The following is a 12,560-nucleotide window of genomic DNA, read 5'->3' on the forward strand; positions in this document are numbered from 1 at the left end:
CTGCTCCCCCCGGTGTTGTGTTTCGATTTAGATGCCCGTACATAGGTTTCCCTGAATCATGTCCTTATAAAGGCACATTTCACATTGCCCTTATTTAGGCATAGAATCACAGTCCTTATTTAGGCATTAGCCATGCTATCCAAATACAGGCATGGTGACCTACATCTGTCCATCCCACGTCACAACGAGTTCTTAGAAACCAGACCCTTAAGCCCTCGGGACTTTCCCTAGCTAGGATTATTGATTTCTCCAAGAACTCATCTATTATGCATGAACTACTATTCCTTAGGGGTTCATTCATGACGTCTTAATCTGCCCGACTTTACGTCAATACTGGCATTCCTAAGCACCTTCCAGGTATAAATACATCTTCCCTTACCATGGCACGCATGGCTCGGCTCGACTAGCCTACACAGCTCGAAACAGCTCGCCACAGCAAGTTCGGAAGAATTTGAGTTCCCGTCTGATGCACTGACCAGACGCTGTCATCCCTGCTCGCAGAGAATCCAGCTTCCAGTGCTCTGACTCCCTTTGCGGGGTGTTGGAGTTTGAGATTCGGAAAGAGATTCCCACCTCTCTCATTCTAAGGTATGGAGCTGACTAGAACCTAGAGGGACTCTTGGAATATACATATAAACTTAGTATATACCATACTATAGAAAACAGCACCTACTTCTTACCTTGTATTACACTTAGGTTAGGTAAACTGAAGTAGAACTATTTAGAAGCATCAGACGAGTATTCACTTTTTAGCCTGTTTTATTTGTGTATGTATATATGACTATATTTCACAGCTAAAGACAAGGCTATTACAGTATTATTTCTTCTTACTGCTTACGCTGTGCATATTATATCTTTCATACTGGCTAATGATTGTACCAGCTCATATCTCTTACACGAGAAACAAGACTGTTCAATAAATTCTTGTATTGAAACGCCTGTCTATCTATTTCTGTGTAACTCTGGAGAAACTAAGCATGCACGATTGACTGAGTGAAACTGTTATCTATTGTTTCCACGATTCTGAGACATGTTCCGATTCTAAGGGAAACAAATTTGTCATGTTTATGCGGTTGTCAGAAACTACTCCCTTCTTGTTTATTCAAGAAGTTTCTAGTGACCTCTGAATTAGCTGGCACACAAAGTACTTAAAGTTTAATGTGTACTCGATAGAGGCATACTGACCTTAGTCCTATGCAAAAATTATAGTGTATATTATTCCAATACGCAGAGCCTATAAGGGAAATAAGAACTACACTACACCGGAAGACCTATCTGATGTTCATGCTATGACAAACCACTACTTTAATTCTATGACGACGATACTAGACATAACTGCTCCTTTAGAACTGAAGAGGCTTTCCACAAAAGACTCTAAACCCTGGTATGACAGTAGACTCAATGAGGACAGGCGAGCCCTAAGACTAGTTGAATGGCGATGGAGGTCATCACCATCCCCTGAACACCTCAAACTGCTTCGAGTCACCAGAAACTCCTACTATGGAAACATCCGACATTCAGAAGCAAACTTCTTCAAAAATCAATTGGACCAAGCCGAGAGTGGACCCAAAAAACTATTTGAACTAGTCAAAACCCAATCTATGGGCTTATCTTCCCCCCCCCCCAAACCGGTCAATGCACACCACCCAGCTGCGAAGAATTTGCCTCATTCTTTACGATGGAGACAGAACACTTGAAAATGGACCTACTTAATGCCTTAGCAGCTCAGACTGACACTCAAAAGGACACGTCATTTCCCACTCTAGCAACCCCAATCACTTGCACATCTAAGCTCGCCCCCAAAAAGTACGCCACATGGTCCTCCTTCACAAAGTACAGTGAAGAAGCAATTCTAAATGCGCTCATGTCCTTGAACCCCTCCAACCACTTCTCTGACCCTCTTCCCCCAAACTACCTAAAAGACTTCATACCGCTACTTCTGCCACTTTGGTCAAAGATTATCAATGCCTCTCTACTCAAAAGAATCATTCCTGAAATTCTCACATCTGGGCAAGTATCCCCCATCTTAAAAAAGCAACGGCGGACCCCACGGACCTAAATAATTACCACCCAATTTCCAACATCCCAACTCCGGCTAAACTCCTAGAAAAATGTGTACTGATCCAGCTGGACAACCACATTGCCAATTTCAACCTGCTCAATAATTACCAATCGGGCTTCCATGCAGGCCACAGCACATAGTTGATGACGCACTAAAAATCCTAGACCAGAACGAAGCCTACCTGCTAATCCTGCTTGATTTATCCTCGGCCTTTGACACTGTCAAACATGAGAATCTCCTAGACCTCTTGAAATATAGAATGGGCCTTTCAGGGTCAGTGCTAAATTGGTTCACCTCTTTCCTCCATAATAGATCCCAAAGTTTCACGGTCAACCATTCCTTGTCCATGGCCGTCCCAGTCACATTAGGAGTACCGCAGGGCTCTTCCCTGTCAGCTACACAGTTCAATCTATTCATGGAGCCACTCACTGATATCCTCAGCTCATCAAATATGCACTATCACATGTACGCCAATGACACACAACTATACTTAAAGATAAACTCTCTGGAAGACTTCAAATCTCTCAATCTAACGATACAAAAAACTCAGTCTTGGCTGACAGAAAGCCACCTCAAGCTAAACACCCTCAAGACTGAATTCCTACTAATCGCTCCACCTAACCAATCACCCATCATACAAGAATGACTTAAACAACTAACAGCACTCAACTGCCAACCTCCTATAATTGATTCAGCAAAATTGCTGGGAGTAACTCTGTACAAAAATCAAAACATGCAGAAACACATCAGTGCCGCAGCAAAAGGAGCAAACTTTCAGATGAACACCTTGAGAAAATTAAAACCCTTCTTTCCAGCAAATGACTTCAAACTGGCAGTCCAAGCACTAGTAATCCCTAGACTAGAATATGGTAGTGCAACTCTCTGTGGTCTCCCCAGATCCACAACTGCCCCTCTAAGAGTATCAATCAACTCGGCGGCCAGGCTCATCACAGGTTTCAAAATAAATTGCCACATTTCCCCCGACTTCAAAGCTCTCAACTGGCTACCTTTCGAAGCAAGAATTCAACTAAAAATCGCCTGCATGATCCACAAAGCCCTATATCACAACACCCCGAGGTACTTGGCCCAGTAACTGGTGCTCTCATGTGGCTACAGATCCTCCAGGAGCACCAGCAACCTTCTTCTGAAGCCACAAAGATTTGCCAAAAAGAAAACATATAACCGTGCCTTCTCTGGAATTTCTCTAAGGATTTGGAATGCACTACCCCTAGAAACCAGACTAAATCCCCCTACTGCTTCTTTCAAGAGAGAAGTTAAATCTCTTCTCATGACGAAATTAACATGATCACTTTATCTAACTCTCAGAACTACCAGCTGTATTGCAGGACATTATTTTGAAATACATTGTTTATTCTGTCCAACTACCTTACTTGTAAAACGCTCTGATACCCGCAAGGGTCATGTTCGCGCTATATAAAACCTTCAAATAATAATAAATAATAATAACAAAGCCATTTGGGTTGACACATGTCCTTTATAGAGAATTGAATACTTAATAAAAAGATTGGTCAGTTGTATTGATTCACAAAGTTAGATTTAAGAGCAGCTTACCATCAGGATGAGCTTGATGTACAATCTCACTATTTGACTGCTTTTGCGACTCTGAATAGTGTCTTTCAATTTTTCTGCATGCCGTTTGCCCTAGCATCTGCAATGGCTATGTTCCAAAGATTAATGTCAGATACGTATTATTGAATGTCTCAAGTAGTGGTGCTTCAAGACGACATGTTCATTTTCACCAAAAGTGAATGCAAACTTGACAAGATTTTGATTGAAGTGTATTTTATATTAGAGAGAAGAAGAGTAACTCACAGGGAAAAGAATTGTGTTTTTAGGAAAAGGGAGATTGAATATCTGGCTCACATTTTGTCATAAAAGAGATTGAACCCCAAACCTAGTTTAGTTAAAAGCATAGTGAATGTTCCAGCACCAAAGAACAAGGAGCAATTGCATTCTTTTCTAGGTCTTTGAAAATTTTGCACAAAGTTTATGAAAAGCCATGCTAATATGATGACTGACTGTTTCAGAATGCTTTTAAAGAAAGGCATGAAATTCAATTGGTCCCATGAATGTGAAAATATGTTTCAAAAGATCAAACAAGAAATAACACAAGCTCCTGCTTTGCAATCCTTTTTGGAAGGAAAAAACTGTTGTTACTGTCGCTGCATGTGAATATGGGTTAGGGACTCTGCTTTCTCACTGTGACAACTATTCTAAGAGTACTGTTGGTTTTTCTTCCAGAACATTATGTCAAATTGAACAAAAATGTTATGTAACAGAAAAAGGACTTCTTGTAAGTGTGTGGAGGATCAAGAACATTATTGCTTGTGGGTAAGATCTTTCACTTTAAAAACAGATCATCGTTTTCAACTGGTGAGAAAATCAAGCATTCTACAGCATGTATTGACAGGCTTTCAGCTACGTTGTTGGAATTCACATTTAACATTGAATATATTCCTGGTGGGAAGAACTGTAGGCTGAGTGTCTGTCAAGGTTACCCATGGAGGACACTGAGGAGCAAAACTGGCAAGCAGAAATAATAGAATGTTTTATAGCATATATTAGAGACGTTAGTATATGTGGGGCAGAAGACGAAGGGTCAGATGAAGCATGCAAGGATGAAACGTTGAGCAAGGTCATGGATTTAGGCAACTTTGGATGACCTAAAGAAAAAGAAAACTTTGAAAGCTAATTTTCAGATGTTTTGGAAAACAGCTAAAGATTTGTTCATTAAGGGTAAATTGGTACTCCCTGAGTGTTTTAGTGACAAAATTATCCAATCTTCTCACTCAGGAAATTCAGGTTCAACCATTGTGAAAAGGAAAATACCACATTATTTTGGTCGCTACAAATGGATGTTATGTGAATTTGTAGAGTGCGACTAATAACCCATGAGGAATTGATAATTTTGTCAAATTGTGTGGTAAATGCAACAGAAATGATAAAATACTCATCACTGAGGGTACTTTAGATTCAGTTACTCCTTGTCCTGGAAGGGCATGGCAAAGATTAGGGTTTGATGTTTAGGACCTTATCATATTTTGTAATCTCAATGAGGTAGTTTATTGTTTGATGGACCATTTCTCCAGATGGGTTGAAGTATATCCAATCAGTATTTCTACATCTAACATATTAGAACTTTCCTGTACCATGCACAAATTAATTCAAAAGTAGAACATTTCAACAAAGTCTTGGCAGAGTGTATTCAATCTTCCTATAGAGATATAATGGATACGTATAAAGCTAGCCAAGACCTTGTTTCATCTTATTGTTCTACACTACACATTGCTATAGAAAAAACTCCCTTTGAGTTAATGAGAGGGAGAAAAGCTTCCACAGAACTGTGCCCATTTTGGATGGTACAGTTAAATTCCAAAGACAAGACAATGTTTGATTTATGGGAAAAAGCTGTAAATAGGTGTAATGAAATGAGTGCTAAAAGAACGCAAACTGGAAGGAGTACAAACCAGTGCTGAGTAAAAGTCGGTGATTGAGTACAAATAAAAATCATATTCTTGTGAAAAAGGGATTATCAAAATTCAAAGAACCTCTTCAGGTGTGTGAGGTATGAAGAAATTATATGAAACTGTCACAAGGAAGTTGGTGGAGCATAACTCGAGTGGCTCTTGATCCCAATCTGAAGTCCAAAATGTTGATGAAGTGCAAACAAATATCTAAGAAGAGCAATGAAGACTGTACTATTGAGAATTGTAAATAGTAATGCTTGTGGGAAAGGCTTTCATGCCACATGTAAACCAATGATGTTTTGAGATTGTGTTCCTTCATTAGTTTATTTTCTTTCCTCTTCTCCTTCCTCTGTAATTTCCTTGGAAAAAGTAGGAACATGGGTGTTATGAGAAAGGAAAATTATTTTTGTTAAGGGGGAAGAGATGTAGTGTTGACTGATGTCATGGGAACATGGAATGTCATGCCTTCAATAGAATGCTATGATATCATGACTCTCCTGGATCTCTCCTCAGCAGTTTACTCTGTGCCACTGCTATACTGGATGCATTTTGGGTGGCAATAAACATGCAGCTATTAATCTTAATTGTGTGTGAAATATTATTTCATACCAGATGTACTGATGGAGTTACAAATAAGTGTGCCCTCCCAATACCATTCTAAGCAGCCACCTGGATCATGTGAAAGAAAAGGATAAAAAGTGTGGCCTAGATATTGAGGAGCCCATCCTCAGTGAATAGTTAGCACAATCAAAAAGTGATGTAGTTTTTGCAGTCAAGGGGAGTTGCTAAACTCATCATCACCACCAGGTTTCATGGTGAAAAAGTGCCACAAGAGGAGTCACTAAACCTGCTCATTGAAATAGTCCCAAAGCAGTGCGGTTCCATCCTGGACCATATCCAATGATTCAAGTATTGATAGGTGCTGTAGTAGACCTCAGATGCTGCTCAAGCACCAAGCACCAGGGAGGCAGCATTACTGTCTTTAGCTGTACACAACACCTTCCATGTTCTTCGAGATTTGGTGTAACGTTCGATGATGGTGACAAGAGATGGGCTTCTTTGGTGAAAAAATGACTCATTTGCCTCTCCCCTAACCTATGTAAATTCAGACATACAATGGAAAATGTTTGTCAATAACAATAAATTATACAAAATAGCTGTCTGGGTTGATCTAACATGCCAGTGGCACTGCAATAAAGCAATGCCTAAAGGGAGTTGAACCATAGACCACTTTATATATGTTGTTTTGAGGGCTGATGACACATTTGAATGATTCTCCAGCAGAGCAGTGTCTGAGAGAGACTGCCATAAAGCTCTTCTATGTATTATTGCATGTGTTTTCATATCTTTATGTATCTAGTAGTCATCTAAAGCGTCTTCTATGCAAGACATAAAATACTCATTCTATGCAAAACATAAAAAAGCATGTTAGTTTTGACTCTCTAATAGGATAAAACAGCACTACATAATTCTTTAAAATATACAGAGAATTAACTAAAACATAACCACCATGTGCTATTATCTTCAATCTTAATAACTGGAATTCAAGCCTTCTTCTGAGACAAACCTAGGATCATCAAGCTTAATACGGATCCATCATAATTGCTCCAATTTTCCCAAGTCAAAAATTGACCACAAGCACTTTAATTACTGCACTACTACAACTATACTTAGTCACAATTTTCAACAGAATCCTCACAGTCACTCTATTTGTGATGAAGTTCACCTGCTGTTGAAAAAAGTCATATCCAGCCAATATCCAGCCTACACATTCTACCAATTATGAGAATACAGGTTAGGCTACAACTTTAAAATGAAATTGTAAGACATTGAAGTATTAAGTGAAAGGGGTGAGAACCCACCTTCCCTAATATTCACAGTTATTGTCAGGGTGAACTACCAAAGTCACGAAATAATCCTGTGCTTATACCTCTGGTAGCTTGGTACAAATGAGTCAGGATTAACTTAGAGGCAATGTGTAAAGTATTCATGCAGTACTCAACCAGTAATAAAGTGACTACACCACACAAGAAAAATCCCAAACCAATTTAGAAAAATAGAGAATCTTTTCATGAGTAAAATTACATCAAAACAACCAAAATCCAATCAGTTAAAATAAGAGATATGAGTTTTTAAAGTTTTAAGCAAAAATGGCGCCAAAAGCACAAAGCTCCATAAACAGATATGTAGTTGCTCTAGACGGGGTAATAGTATACCTTTAATGCTGACGTTCGGATTAAGGGAACGGGTTCATCCTGGTTAAAAGTGATCTTCAGGCTTGGAAAGTATTATAGAGGTCAAAAGTCTTCAGTAGGGCAAGGCAGAAGCCTGGATCTGATAAGAGGCTTAACGAAACCGGGATCTGTGGCGCAAGGACTTGGAATTGATCAAAGGTTGCTTGGCTTTGGACCCCATAACACTGTTGCCAAGGGTTGTTTGCATTGATCGGATGCAACTCAGCACCGAGTCCGGCAAAGAAGCTGATCAAGTGCAGCCCAGCATTCACTCCAGTAAGGCATTTGATCAGGTGCTGTTGGCATTGATCCTCTGTATCAAGTCCAGTGAAATTTTCAGTTAGGAAGGGAAGAGTACACCTTGACCACAGCCTAGAGTCCAGGAGTTCGAAGACATTATTTAGGGGTCAGGACTCACTCCCGCAGAGGGAACCAGGTCAAATCCAGTTGAGACAGTAATATATGTTGTGTTTGACTCAAAAACATATGTGGGTAATGTGGTATGCCCCTTTTTTGTTACATATTGCAAGCCATACAGAAAACATACACTCACCATTGAATGCACACCCACAATAACACACCGAAGCAACACCACAGCAATATTTTTATTAAGTGTCAATACAGGTGTGATAATTTTACCTTGATAAGTTGTAAAATGAACACTACTGCATTACACATAGGAAGACATAATATAGAAGAACAATGCAAAAATTCATGAGGCTACAGCAATTTTGAACACATGATTCATAGTAAGACAATTGTAAAAGTTGCTTACCTTAGATCCCGGCGACAACTAAGTCATTTGGCGTTGTGGTGGAGTCGGAGCAGCAAAGAAGGGACATGGATGATGAGGTTTAAGATGGAAATGAAAGTGGAAAACAGTAAAAGAGATAGGTTCTTACCACATTTCATTAGATTCCGCCAACTCAAAGTAGGAGGTATGCCCATCACAGTTGCCTCGATGTAGAGCCAAACCCTGATTAGCTTGACAGTCATCTTGGCTACACTCCTGCTGTCGGCTGCTTCTGCCTCTGGGCTGTCGATGCCAGTGAGAATTCCTGGCGGAGACAGAGGAACCCTGGTGGTCTTTTGTCCCTGGGCCCACCAACATCCAAATAGAGCAGGCAAACTGCCAAGTAGGCAGGCAAGGAATCCATTGAAAAAGTGACAGCTGGACCATTACTGCCAAGATCAAAATCAGGCCCTAATTCCATTTCCAAAGGTAAGCTAACAATTCTCAAATTCACATGGATCCAAACAGTGGCCTAGGCATTCAGGCTAAGATCACTGAATCCAAAAAACCAAAACAGTTCAAAGCAAGGGGGTCCTAGGGAATTTTTACAGACCACAGCAAGATTTATTCCCCGTACAATATGTCAAAAAACAGTACGAAATCTTGGGGTCTATGTACAAAACGTTACGATGGTGTGACAAAGCACTACTAAGGCTTGATAAACCTACCAGCACCAAACCAATGGCTATACCTCACAGCAAAAAAAACGTGGGCATATCCCTTTAAAGGACGAAATCCCTCACTCACCAGAGGTGACATGCTTCATCATTTGGGATTCTCCTTCCAAAGGAAACACCTAGTTCCTTTGGGGGCTACAACTTCCTCTCTACGAGGGAGGAGCTCAGGGATGTTTTCAAATGTAGGTGGAGTTTACTAAGTCCACAAGTGATGAGTAACAATAATGTGAGTGAGGGCGCAGCATAAAGTATAAATGAATGTGAAGAAAGTGCGATTAAAACTGGCTAGGGGGCGTAAGTAATATATTTTATTCTAATACACTCTCTGCCAGAGTTAAAAAACAGTGCACCAGCAGTATAGATTTAAACCGCTTGGGTAGAGTGAAAAGTAATGGTCAACATGTTTCAGCCTATAGCCCAATCGTGGGCATAGCTTTCGTCAGGACCTCTAATGGTGCTGCTGCGTGAATATGTGCGTGATGTGAATACAAAAAGGATACATCAACAGGATCTTGAATCAGTCCATCTGTTCTTCTAGGGAACATTACCTAAAGAAGAAATTAACAAAACACAGCATAGTATATAATTCATCTGTGATTTTATTATGTAATGCCAGAGGTACCGTGCTGTAGATATAGATCAAAGTACAAGGCTTACCCACAGTCGGCTGGGTAAGAAACCCACCTCAAGCTGGCGACAGCTCAGGAGGGGGGCACCGCTCTAGAAAAAAACAATGTACAAACCATTACTGGGTCAACCTATACATAGGTCCCATAGATGTTTTTTAACATCACTGAATGCCTTGACTTTACTTTTCATTACATGAAAAAGAAATGTCTGTGTCTCAATGACTCAAAAATAAAGATCCTATTTGTGGGAGGCAATAAACAACAAAGGCTTCTCTTTGAATGGTTCAGAAACGTTAGCACTGCCTCAGACCATGCATAAAATACTGGAAACCTGGGAGTCATCTTTAACACAGATGTTCTTTTCATCACTAGTAAATGCAGTAGTAAACCGGTGACCCTATAAGTCTCTTTTTTCCGAACATATATTCTCATTACCGATATCCAATCACAATCTAGAGTTTGCAAGATCTTCAGTAAGGAGTCATCTAAATGACTGCAACATTATTTACATGGGGTTCCATGGACAGCTCAAAAATGGACTTCAAATGGCACCAGGTAGCACAACTATGCCTCTACTTGCGTAAAAAAAACCATGGGGAATATTTTCAAAGAAATGGTGTGGCGGTGTAAGCAATTTAGCAGCCCTGCGCTGCATCATTTAAAAACATAGGGATGTGTTGTATTTTCAAGAAATCGTCGCACCCCTTTGTTTTCCCTTGGGCTGGCGTTAAAAAAACTGCCCAGCGCCAACACAGACACATTGCACCATGGTCTGTGTTTCAGAAATGTGAGGAGCCAGGACCTGTTTTCAGTGTCCCCCCATTTGTTGCCCCATTTGAGACCCCTGGGTGATGGTTTTCTGACTCTAAGAGTTCCCTGGGCTCTGCTAGGCAGGCCCAATGGCAGTGTTATGTTTAAACACATACATGTATAGGTACACTATGTATTCGGGTACACTTACAATTGGCATGCCCTAACCTATAAGTCTCTTGTAGATAATAGGGTAGGGAGATCGAAACGACCTAAAAGACCTTAGTATATAATTGGGCATGGACGTTTAGAGGCAAGCAGCCTTTCTTTGCACTTCCATGCGCGCACTGCTGAGTGCCTGATATAATTTTAAAAGCAGCCCTGCCATGTAGCACTGTTTTTAAAAAGTAAATTTACTGAACACTCAGCTTTGGTTCTATGGGACTTTAAAAGCATTAATCTACATTATTGTTACATACTATTTGGCCCAAGGTCTCCCCTACATGTCCCTGGGATGGGGATTCATGTAACTATGAGCAGGGTTCTTTTAAAATATGTTTTATAAACCCTGGTGAGGCAAATCTGCCCATTGTAGAAATTCCAACCATAGGCTAAAATTTAAATATGTTATGCTCTGCATGTTTATTGCTAAGAAGATAATAAAATATTATTCAAAGACTTAGAAGAATGGTATGGATGAATGTAACATATTGCCATTGTTAAATTTATCATAACTTGTACAGAAAAGTATTTATAAGACTTGCTTTTCTGTAAGCCAAAATTCAACCTTTTCTGCAGCCTTCTCTGAGTGGTCAGCTCTAACAGGATTAGCCAGGCTGTTTTGATAAGGTGATATGTGACTTTGATGATCAGAGATTATCTGATGGAGGTGGTTCTGCAGCTGTAAATGAATTCCTGAGCAGGGGGATGGGCCTTAAAGCATGAGCTTCAAACAAGAGCAGGACAGGCTAGAATGCTATCCAGGCTCACCCTCCTGAGCTTATGGAAATGAACCACACAGTGAATTTGTTTAACTAGCTCTTACTGCTCTGCTGAAATTTCAGCCATTATGAATTCTGTAGGAATAGTGCTTTCTAGAACAGGAAGATGCCACACTTTGGAGAAAATGGTCATGCTCCTTGGAGACACCCTGCATCCAATTGGTATGGGGTGCCCCCCTCTTGATGCCCAGAAGCTGAGAATAAATATGAGGTGCATAGCCTCTCAGTTCAGCTGCCTGAAACTACAAGGAAAAGAAGGACTGCCCTGATGGAATCTGAATTTTCACCCAAAGGCCTGCACTTTGAATGACTGCTCCTGCTGCACAATTTGGTACTTCAGCCCTGGGGACAATGCCTTGCTTCAATAAGGCTTAGTGAGTGGACTCCCTGAAGCTACAGGTTTACAGATCCCACCTGTAACATCTCCAACAAGAGTCCCAATCCTGGAGTGTGTCCAGTGGACTCTTAAGTGTTTGGCCAGCTGCATTGTGGAAAATGTGGTCCCAACCTTTCAGAGACCATCCAGGAGATTCCAGACATTTAGAATTGTGTTTTGGACACTTTAAACCTACAAGGAAACTGTCAGGATGGAGAAGCTTGGAGAATTTGAGGAGCAAGCTTCATAGAAACCGGTGCAAGGTCACATGAAGCCTTGGAACACCTTGCAAAGCCTGGCAAAGCCTCGCCACCCAACTCACAGCTTTTCAGTTCTGATGCAGGATAACATGTGGCCTCATTAAGCTGTGCTGCACAACCTCTAAGATGCCAAACTGTAGAACAGGAAGCGTTGCAAAGCAACGCCGTGCTGGATTTGAGGTATTTGTTCAGGGGACCTGTGTGGTTCCTGTAGCTGGCCTGCACCCCTTCATGAATGTGACCTCAAACTTTAACTTTGTCCCAGTCAAGCGCGACCAGATGTCCGAATT

Source organism: Triturus cristatus, chromosome 3_2 (assembly GCF_964204655.1).
Source record: "Triturus cristatus chromosome 3_2, aTriCri1.1, whole genome shotgun sequence".
Classification (NCBI taxonomy): Eukaryota; Metazoa; Chordata; class Amphibia; order Caudata; family Salamandridae; genus Triturus; species Triturus cristatus.